Source organism: Numida meleagris, chromosome 2 (genome assembly GCF_002078875.1).
Source record: "Numida meleagris isolate 19003 breed g44 Domestic line chromosome 2, NumMel1.0, whole genome shotgun sequence".
NCBI classification, from domain to species: Eukaryota; Metazoa; Chordata; class Aves; order Galliformes; family Numididae; genus Numida; species Numida meleagris.
The window spans coordinates 8076294-8086252 of NC_034410.1; the positions used below are offsets into that span (position 1 = coordinate 8076294).

General features: G+C 42.2%; 1 long non-coding RNA gene across 2 annotated transcripts; it reads right to left on the bottom strand.

Annotated features, from left to right (window-relative positions):
• LOC110394432 lies at window positions 7089-8460 on the bottom strand. 2 transcript variants are annotated; one of them, XR_002435619.1, is made up of 3 exons: window positions 8076-8460; window positions 7926-7988; window positions 7089-7820 (listed from the first exon to the last, which is right to left on the bottom strand). It is a non-coding gene; the product is annotated as an uncharacterized LOC110394432 (long non-coding RNA). The 2 variants fall into 2 exon arrangements; XR_002435620.1 differs by having other exon boundaries at window positions 7089-7817; window positions 8076-8459.

A 9959-nucleotide genomic window follows, 5' to 3' on the forward strand; every position in this document is an offset into this window, starting at 1 on the left:
TCAGCTGAACCCAGCTCCAAGCTCTGCAGGAGTTACAGCAGATTCCCTCTCCATACTTAACGAGTGGGGATTTGTTCCGTACATTGATACTGTGTCGGTGTGATAAGTTATGCGAGGAATTCGTTTGCTTCAAGTGACTCTGCATCTTTAGGGATGACTTTTTTCTGCTTTGCACATCTTGCAACTGCAATGTGAACAACTCCTACCTAGAAATGTCAAAAAAGTCTTTTTTTTTTTTTTTCTGGATAAATTCAATTTTGTCTAGCTTTCTGTGTATGGTTAAAGGAATAGATTTTCTTCTGAAGGACAATAGCTCAGGATTATGCAGAGGCAATCAAAGTACCTAAGTGTACTACAGCCCTTGTAAATGCTGCCCGGAACAGCAGCCCATCAATGTGTAAGTACCTCAAAAAATATTTCTGAAAGGATATAATTTTTTTTTTACTTGAAAATTGAAAGCAGAGTCCAGTAAGAAGCCTAAACAGAGCCCTACTTAGGACAGAAGACACCCACTCTGTGCTCTAGTTCAACAGAAAATCTCTCCAATGTTCTTTTCATGCTCCCACCCCAGGGAGACAGGAACACAATGTTTATGCCAAAGGGAGCCAGTGGGATATAGTCTTGATATGCAATGCATACATGTGTATTTTCACAGACATTTTTAGCTTCAGATGCACTTGCTCTGCTCTGCTTCCTACTTGCATACATTCATATACAACAAGCTTTAGCTGGGAAGCAGGTATATTCTTGCATGGTCAAGCAAGAGAAGTCCTGGATGAACACAACTGTTTGCCGTTCATATATCAAAAGTTTCCTGTTCTGGATTTTTCAGTCATTTGCTTTTGTGCATGGAGTCTCACGGCCATTTACCTACCCAACAACCAGTGTGGATTAAGCAAAGAACAATTCCATGATAATTCTCCAACAGCTGATAATGCAAAGGGGAAAGTGTTCTAGGTGACACACTGAAAGGCTGCATGGAGCTGTCACAGCTTCCAACCACTGACCCTGGCCTTACTCCTCCCAGCAGGAGAAGTCCTGCAGGGCTGCTGGGTAGGATGCTCACGAAGTTGAGGAGAGTGGGTCTCACTCTGGGAAAGGAATGACCCAGGCAGAGGTAAGGACCAAGAATGCCATTATGTTATTCCTCAGAAGCAGGTTAAGCAGCTTCATTTTAGACCATTGCTTATTTTATGTCCTGACCCCAGGACCCAAGGCAACAGATGGAATATAAAGAAAGTAATTATAGCAGGTGACAATGTATCTTCATTTGGTCCTCTGTTCCATGACTTTCTTTATTAATATTATTTAAAAGTACCTCTGCCTTGAATGGCTAAATTCATTCTCTGAAGCATGCTGCTGAAATGTAAACAGCATGCAACTTTGATTTCCTATGAATATAGAACACATGCTGTTACTGAAAAGAACACAAGATTGCCACGCTTTTGGAAATCAAATGTTAATTATAAGTTGGGATTGGAGGATGCAGCAAACTTTTGCCCATTCATTGCGGCCAAAGATGATTTCCAAGCCTCTACAAAATTCATATTTTGCAGGTTTGTCTGGATTCCTGAATTTTATAGAGAGCAGTATCTCCAGCTCCTAGTCCTTGCACAGGGAGCTGTAGCTGCAGGCACTGTCTAATGCTGTTGCCTACCTTTGCAAAGAAGACATCTAAATCTTGCCTGTGCTCATGTTTACAGCCATCTTCCATAAATGAGTGTTAAGATGCTCAGCTTTAAGCAGCTCTGCCGTGTTGTAATGTGCTATTGACACTTTTCACAAGGCTACATTACACAATGAGTTTTTCATGAAAACATACCTCTTTCTGTGAACAGCAGTCTCTATGTCAAGCTTGGAATGTGGAAATGATGCAGTCATGAGCCTGAAGCTTAAAGAGGTGTCAAAATGAAACCAAAGGCAAACAAGCACCTCTGTCTAAAACATGAGGCTGTTTCCATGTGAAGACAGGGAACTGGTTTTAAGTAGTGACTGGATCCACTGAAATGTGCAACTTACTAAATCAAAGCCGCTCACTTGGAAGACATTTTGGCCTCCCCTTGTTTTCTCCATACTCTACTATTCTATGTAGGCTATTTTAACTAACTTGAAAAAAAAAGCGAGAACGAGCCAAGCATTGAAAATAACGCTTCGAAGTTCTCCTAAAAAACGCTGCGACTGTAAAAATGCACGTTGACTCACCAAAGCCTAGATAAGGATACAAAGACATCCCATTTCCAACACGTAAGTCATGTGGGAGGAACCCAGTGCTGGGCAGAGCAATAATGGACAGTAAACATCACACGCTTTATTCCTGCTGCCACAAGAACTCAGCTCACTTTAATTCCAATAACCTTTTAAGAAATAGGCTACGTTTCCACACCTTGCATTTTGGTAAGCCTTCTGCACTGTCAGGCTCAAAACCAGCATGACACTTCGCAGATGGCTGTTCTGAAGACAGATATTCCTTCCGCTCTCCAGGAAACGCTGTTCTCATGAGATTTCCAGCACAGCCCATGATCTGTTCAAAAGGCTTGGATAGGCTTGAATAAACATCTGACCTTCTTGAGGAAGAAAATGTAAACCTCCCTCCCCTCCCACCCTAGCTGTGATTCTTTTGAGGTTCTTTTCTACTATTTGTCTTTATTTATCAAGCAAAGACAATACGTTTGACCTTATATAGGAACAGAAGACTTTCAGACTTAAAGAAGCTTTCAGCTATATTGGAAACAAGTGAGGAAGTTCAAAATTGTGAACAGGCATCAAGTTTGCAGAAAGGAACTGCGTGGCTTGATCAGCCACAATTTGGAAGCCTTTCATGTTTTTATTTTACTAAGCCACTGCTTTTTTCAGCCAATTTTAATGCGTGCCATCAAAACCCAAAAGTAACATTTAAAAGATGTGAATTTTCGTCTTTCATTAAATGCATACCTTTTCACCTGCCTTTTTTCAATGAACATTTTACGTCCTCCTTCAAGTTGTTCTAGCTTCAGTCTCCAAGAGAGTAGTGAGGGAAAATCAGGCCATTTAAAAATAAAATAGATTACTTCTGCACAGCTTTCTTTAATCAAAACCATTATAACTGATGGCTCAGAGCCTTGATTACAGCTCTTCAGAGGGCACCCCTTGATTTTGCACGACATCCCTGATTATTTTATTTACTTATTTATTTATTTATTAGCTTTTTCTTTCTGCCTTGATTTCTAGGTCACCGAGTTGAAGCTCATTCTTGCTTTAAATGGATGTGCTTGTTTCTCAGTGGCAGGTTATTTTTCTTACAGGGGCTACAAAGTAAACATGCCCCTTTTTCAGAAGAAGACAAAAATTCCTGTGATCGCATATTCCTGGAGTTCATTCTCTCTCTCTATTTTTCCCTTAGCCCCTGCGGAGAGCAAGATTGGACCAAGAGTCATTCCCCCCGACCTCTCCCGAGCCCCTGTGGAGCTAAGGGCCAAAAGGTCATTTTCTCAGGTTCCCTCTTGAGGCAGAATCCAAAGGTCATTCCCTCCCTCCCCAATTCATCCCCAAGTGCAGCTGTGAGACATTTAAAAGTCCTTTGAAGAGGGAGGGAGTCCATGTGCTTTACCTATGGCCCCTCAACAGCAAGGAGATATGAATTAGGCTGGGCACCTGGAAGCTCCAACCTATTTAGGGCTGCCCTTGTGTGCAAGCTTTGGCACCCCATGAACTTCAGAAGGGACGGGCAAAGATGCTGGCACTGCTGAGAAGTGGGCCTAACAACTTCTGCTTCCTTTTCAACTCCCAGATTGGCCTTCTCCATCCTATAGACCCCAGGATCCTCTTTCATCTCCTCTGTGGCCTCGGTTTCAGTAGGAACTTTTCAGATGCCATTAGGTGGTGAGCTTGAACAGCTCTGAATCTCTCAATGAATGAAGCCTGCTCCTAATTCTTGGGAACTGAGTTGCATGGATTGTTCTATGGGTCTCCTTGGAAAACAAAGCCAGACAAACACAGTTGCACTCAGAGCTGGCGCTGCTGCCCTGTCATATGAAAACATTGTGGATCAGTTTGGGGACCATTCTGAGTTTCCCAAAGCAGAAGGAAAGAGCAAAAAGTTAGCACTCCCAAAGTTCTTGCTCATCCATTTCAAGGAAGAAGTCTTCTTTTTCTTTTTCTTGCTCTAACAACAAAATAAAAGAGAGAGTATTCTCAGCGTTAATTTCTCTGACCTGCCTGAGGAAGGAAGGAAGAGAAGAGCAACAGTTATTCACAAGGTCCCCCGCAGAAGCGGGGCAGTAAGGGTCACTTCCTCTCAATCCATCCCCTCCGAAGGAGAACAGCCAGGCTGTGTCAATGCCACGGTCTCTTTTGTGGCAGATAGGCAGCCAGAGGTCAGCCCCTGCCCCAGCCTTGCTCTCACAGCGTACGCACACCCTCTCTGGCGTGCCTGCTTTCTCTAGCACATAGGGGGTAGGGAGATTATTTCTTTTTTCCCTCTCTTCTCTTTGTATAGAGGGAGCTCACAAGTCACTACCTGGGCCCCTTTTGGAAAGAGACAATAACAAAAGGGCTGTTCCTAGTTTTCCTTTCTGAAGAATTTTCAGGGAGGCTGCTGAGGCATGGTAGCATTGGTCAAGCAAAGCTTTAAAGTCCAAATAAAAGAGAAGTGCTGCAGTGTAGGTTTGGAGCCACTTGGAGGCTGTGGTGGCACTGCTGCAAATTCATAGCAAGATTTCTACTGACCTCTACGTACACACTAATTCTAAGTCTGGGAAAAACTAAACTCCTGTGAATCACTGCGAGAAAGCAAGGAACAATGAAATACAACAGCAAATTCAAGTTCTATGTTGTTTGCGGTTTGAACTACTGCAAGAAAGCCCATTACAGCCTGAATCAAATATTCTGAAATCAGTGCAAGTGTTAGGGGTGAATTTCACGTGCTTTGGTTCATGCCATGACCAGGTTCCCGTCTTTACATCAGTCTCTGGGAAGGTCTTTAAGGAGCTAATCTGGAATTAAGATCTCTTGTCAAGAGCTTTGTTTTTGCAGATCATCTGATTCTTTCACATCCTAGGGCCAACTTTATTCAGAGACATGGGTCTGGAGTTCGCACTCAAGTCCAGGAGCTAGTCTTTGCCACCTCTAAGGCAGAGCTATGGGAAATAAGCAATGTATTTCTGCTTACACTGGAACAAGAGTTTAGCCCTAAAAACACAGTAGAAAACTCACTTCTACATTGTAAAGGCATTCAGCCTTCACTATTTTAAATGACAGGAATGGCAAGCTGCTCACAAAAAAATGCACAGACTTTGCATGTGCTCACAAGACTGGTTGAGCAGAGGAATTAATTTGTCAGTGTAAATTAATTTGTACCCAGAGCCTGCACTGAATAGCTTAGCAAGATTCACAGCTTCCCTTGACAAAGTCCAAGACCATTTACAGGAGAACAAATTGTAGTCCAGACTTCTTTCTTTTCTCTTCCTTCCTACTTCTGCAGCCAGAATGACTTCTTTTAAGGCTTGCTGACCCCAATACTGACTAAACTTTGCCCTTGTCAGTGTACTGAAATTATTCAGGGCTTTCCCATCCAGCTCCTGAGATAATGCATCATCTCCACAGAGGCAGCAGCACTAAAGTGTGAAACAAAACAGTTTTTATTCCTCAGGTGAAACGTATCTCTGTGATGACCTGAAGCTTGGGCAGCGAATGGCTGCAAAATGCTTTGGGATCTCTGTGAAAGCGTGCAGCATTATTTCCACAGCACCTCAGCACTGTGGAGTTGAGGAGAGATGCCATTCATCACTGCATTAGATGAGGATTCAGCCTTTGTAAGTAGAAGTGACATTTTAGATTATTCTACTTACTTTGTTGCGTGTAAGTGGGGTGCGGGTCCTCTGCACAGCAGTGAGCTTTCCTATCCACACTTGGCATCATTCACAGATGTCAGTGGGAAGAGTATCCTCTCTCTCAGGAGAGACACACTCGATGGACTCTTTCGAGCGTAACCTCCTTTTCCCACGTGCGCTCATGGATCTATTGCTCTGCCTTGGAGTGTTCTACACTTCAAACTGAGCATGCAAGGATTCTTTAATGGTAATGGTTTCATTGAGGAAGTTATTGCCACACGGTGCTCCTTGTTAAGAATCACAATGAATTTCAGTCTTTGCAGTACCCTTTCCTTCCCTCCCTCCCCAAATGCAAAGCACAAATCCACTTAAAAAGCTGCGATCTTTTGACTTCTACCAGAAACTTTTATCCACATAAGAGGATAAGAAATTCATTAGCTTAAGTTGTGTGATTGTAACAGCTCATTAGAGAACACTGTGCCTTTCAAACTGAGCGTGCCTCCAGCCCTACATTGAATCTGTCAAAGTTAAGGATAAAGGTATGGGACAACTTAACCATCCTGGAAGGCAATTTCTTATTTTTAACTATGCAGACCACAGGGTTCATTAAATGATTTTAATGAACAGTCATAGGCCTGATGTTCGAGTTTTCATTTGTGTCTAATTGCAAGTAAAATATGAAGTTGCTAAATTGATCCTCCTCGCCAAGGAAAAAAAATATGAATTTTAATTTACAACCAGTAATTATGTTTTCAGACTCATAGTGACTAATTGTTGTTGTTTCCTTAAGGTAAAATAAACATTTTTATTTCAGGTTTAAATGCTGCAAAATACTGCTACAGAAAATTTTACATGGCTTCTCTTCAAACAAGGGAAAACCAGACACTTTTAAACAGAAAACATAGTAATTGGTCCTACTAATTCGCTGAAAGAAATGAATCATAAAGTAGAGTTCTCAGCCATTTGACATCCAAAAAGTTAGGGATATGGTATTTTTTCATCTCTAGAATCTCAGAAGGAACGGCCTTGACAAACCAGGTTGTTTGCAACATTTTATAAAATATACGAGGATAGATTGGAATGTATTTTTCAGTCTCCCTCAGGGAGCTTTCATGGCTTTAGTCAATTTATGCATCGTCTGTTAAAGTTCAATACAGGGCACTGGGTCCCAAAATGTACTTTGAAGCATCAATAGCAAATCTTCTAATCTCAGCTTTCACTATCTGAGCAACATATGCATTAGAGTGGAATTTGGGATTGGCTTTTGGGTTGAGGGTGAAAACGCTCGCTGAGATAACCTGCAGCATCGTGGCTTCAAGTGCAATGTTCAGGTTTGGATAAATGACTGCTTTTCATTTTCCCCAAAGATAAACAAAAACAGATACAGTTTTATAACAGGATTTATAAACCTCTGTACCTGCATATAAATGGACACGGGGTATTTTAAAATTTCAGTTAAATACAAATATTTAAAGAAAAGTATTTCCTTATGCCATTCTGAGAAAAAATGAATTATTTTAGAGAACACGATGGCTGCAATAAGCCGCAATTCTGTGCCTTTAGGGATCAAGAAGCTTTCCTATTTACTGTACACTTACTTAATTCAAACAAAACTCAGCACCTTCCCTCCCACTCACTAAAGGAAATTACACATTTTTGTGCACGTAACAGCACTATGACTTTCCAGCACTTAACAAAACTCCACAAATGAACTGCGTGTGGGAAGGCTCGATGCTTTCTGCACTTCCATTGCAGCTTCCACCACACCGGCTTTTTGTTTTCTCCAACTCCGCGTCCCCACTTCCTTCATTTTCGCTTTGTTCTGTGTCACTGCAGAACAATGGCTGTGGCACAGGAGGCAACACAAGCTATTTGTGTGGAAGGGCAACGTCGCTGAGCGGTAATTATTGTTGTAGGGAGCAACTTAGGGAAAAAAATATCAGTTTTTCAAGGCGATCCTTTCAGAAGCAGATCTCGCAGTTGTGGAGCGTGAGTTGGAGCAGGTTATTTCTGCTTTGAAGAGAGCAATAGGACATGAAACCTTGTTTTCTGAATTAGGCGTTTGCAGTTAAAAATCTTTATTAAGAGATGTGCACAGGTTTTGTGCTAGGCACGTACCCAGCCTTTTCCCTTACAGAACTCATCCTCAAGATAGAAACGCTTCAGAATATATTCTCTTGCCTACAATTAAAAAAAAACAATCATTACTCCACCTCCCACGGATCAAAACCCACCCCACCTTTTACTTCGCACACATTCCATCCATACTGTTTAGGTTTGGTTGGACAGACTTCCCAAAAGCACCTCATTTCCACAGAACAAACGAACCCCCCCCTCCCCCATCAGCTTCCCAGCAGGTCGAACCGCTAACGGCACCGCCCCGCGCAGCCTCGCGCCTGGGCGGTGCTGCCCGATGGGCGACTGCGCCTCCGTCTCTGCCACCCCCTTGGATTGGCTGAGCGGCGTCAGAAAGCGGCCCGCCGATTGGCTGGGGCCGGCCGCTGTTGCTATGTCTCTGTTGCTAGGGCCTCGGCCGTCTCCAGGCCCTGCAGGAAGCATGTAATGAATTATGGATGCTTGATTTTCTCCAAGAGGCCTGATCTGTAATGCAGATGAGCTGCAAGGCCCTCCTTTTCTACTGGGTTCTTAAAAAAAAAATATAATAAAAATTTTCAGAAAAAAAAAATAATCTGAGTTTTAAATAAGAATCTGGCATTTGCGTAGTCACCAGTCACAGCAGTGACTCCTGAATGCTGATGTTAATTCTTATGCAAAGATGGGGCCAGAGGTCACTGTCTGTTATTTGTTCAGGAAAAGCTTGTAGGATTTTCACTGAACTCTGTGACCCGCTGGGGTATTATTTTTCCCCCTTCTTTGGTTCAGAGACAAAATAGGATACAAACGGCAAAAGTGGTATTTTCCAGCGGTTGGAGAGGAAATTGTCCCCTTGGAGAGCAATGGAGTTGAGCAGCCAGGCCAGCCAGTGCCCTGGGCTTTCCTACTTGAAGAACAATACCTTTGACCAAATGTGACCTAAGACTTTTCTCCAGCTTTGCTCGTGTGGTTCAGGGCATCACCAATGGCTCCAGCCTGGGTCAGAGGAGTTCCCTGCAGCTGCCCCATCTCTGCCATCCCTGCTGCACACCGCTGCGAAACCCAGTGTTTCTGCCTGCAGTTGACTCCTCACAGTCAAAGTGTTTCATGCTTTATACCTGAGTAAACATGCTGCTACCAGCCGTTTAATTTTCCTAATCTTCATCTATTAGGAATTATGAGGCACGTTATGCTACAGATATACAGATACTCCTATATTTAATAAATACTGATGCCAAAGCAGGCATCTTTCTTGTGCCTATGCAAAGTTTAGTATTTTTTTTCCTTACTGGTGACAAATTACTACTGTCCTCTCTGCGTTAAGTTTCTGTGGATAAATATGAATTGAAAAATTTGTCTGGTTTAGCAAAAATAATGAGTCTGATCCTTATTTTGTGTTATATTTAACCACGTGTAATTCTGGCATGCATTAGCACAAGGGCCAGGCTCAGCCAGGTGTGGGTATCCGTAGCTGTCCATATATTGACCACATCAGGGGCTTTTGGTACCTTGAAGGTTCATGACGGATGCGAGGAGTGTGTTGACTCCACTCCCCCTCAAAACTCTGCTATTAAGGTGACCACATGCTAAGCAACTTACTCAGCAAGGAAATAACTGAACAATTAAATGAATGTCTACAGATTTTGTATTATGGAATTTATGCTCTTTACACGTCAGACTGGTTCATGGTTCTTCCTCAGGGAGAAATAAATGACTTAAGTGAGAGCTCTGAGATGAAGATGAAAAATATCTGATCCTCCTGTGATTCCATGTAGAATGATACCTTATTTCTGGGATTATTAAGCAAAATGTTTTGTTGTGTAAAAACCAATGAGTACTGAAAAAATAATAAGAAAATCTGTGAAACGTCATGTACAGACATAGAAAACAGGCTCAAGTCTGGCCATTACTTGGCTTATGAGCTTCAGCTGTGATGGCTCTTACATTTTATTATTTTCTATTATTAAGATGTTTTATATTGAAGAAAATATAGCAAAACTGTATCGCCTATCCCACTCATTCCTGACAGACCATTAATCAAATTCCATTAAAAAAAAA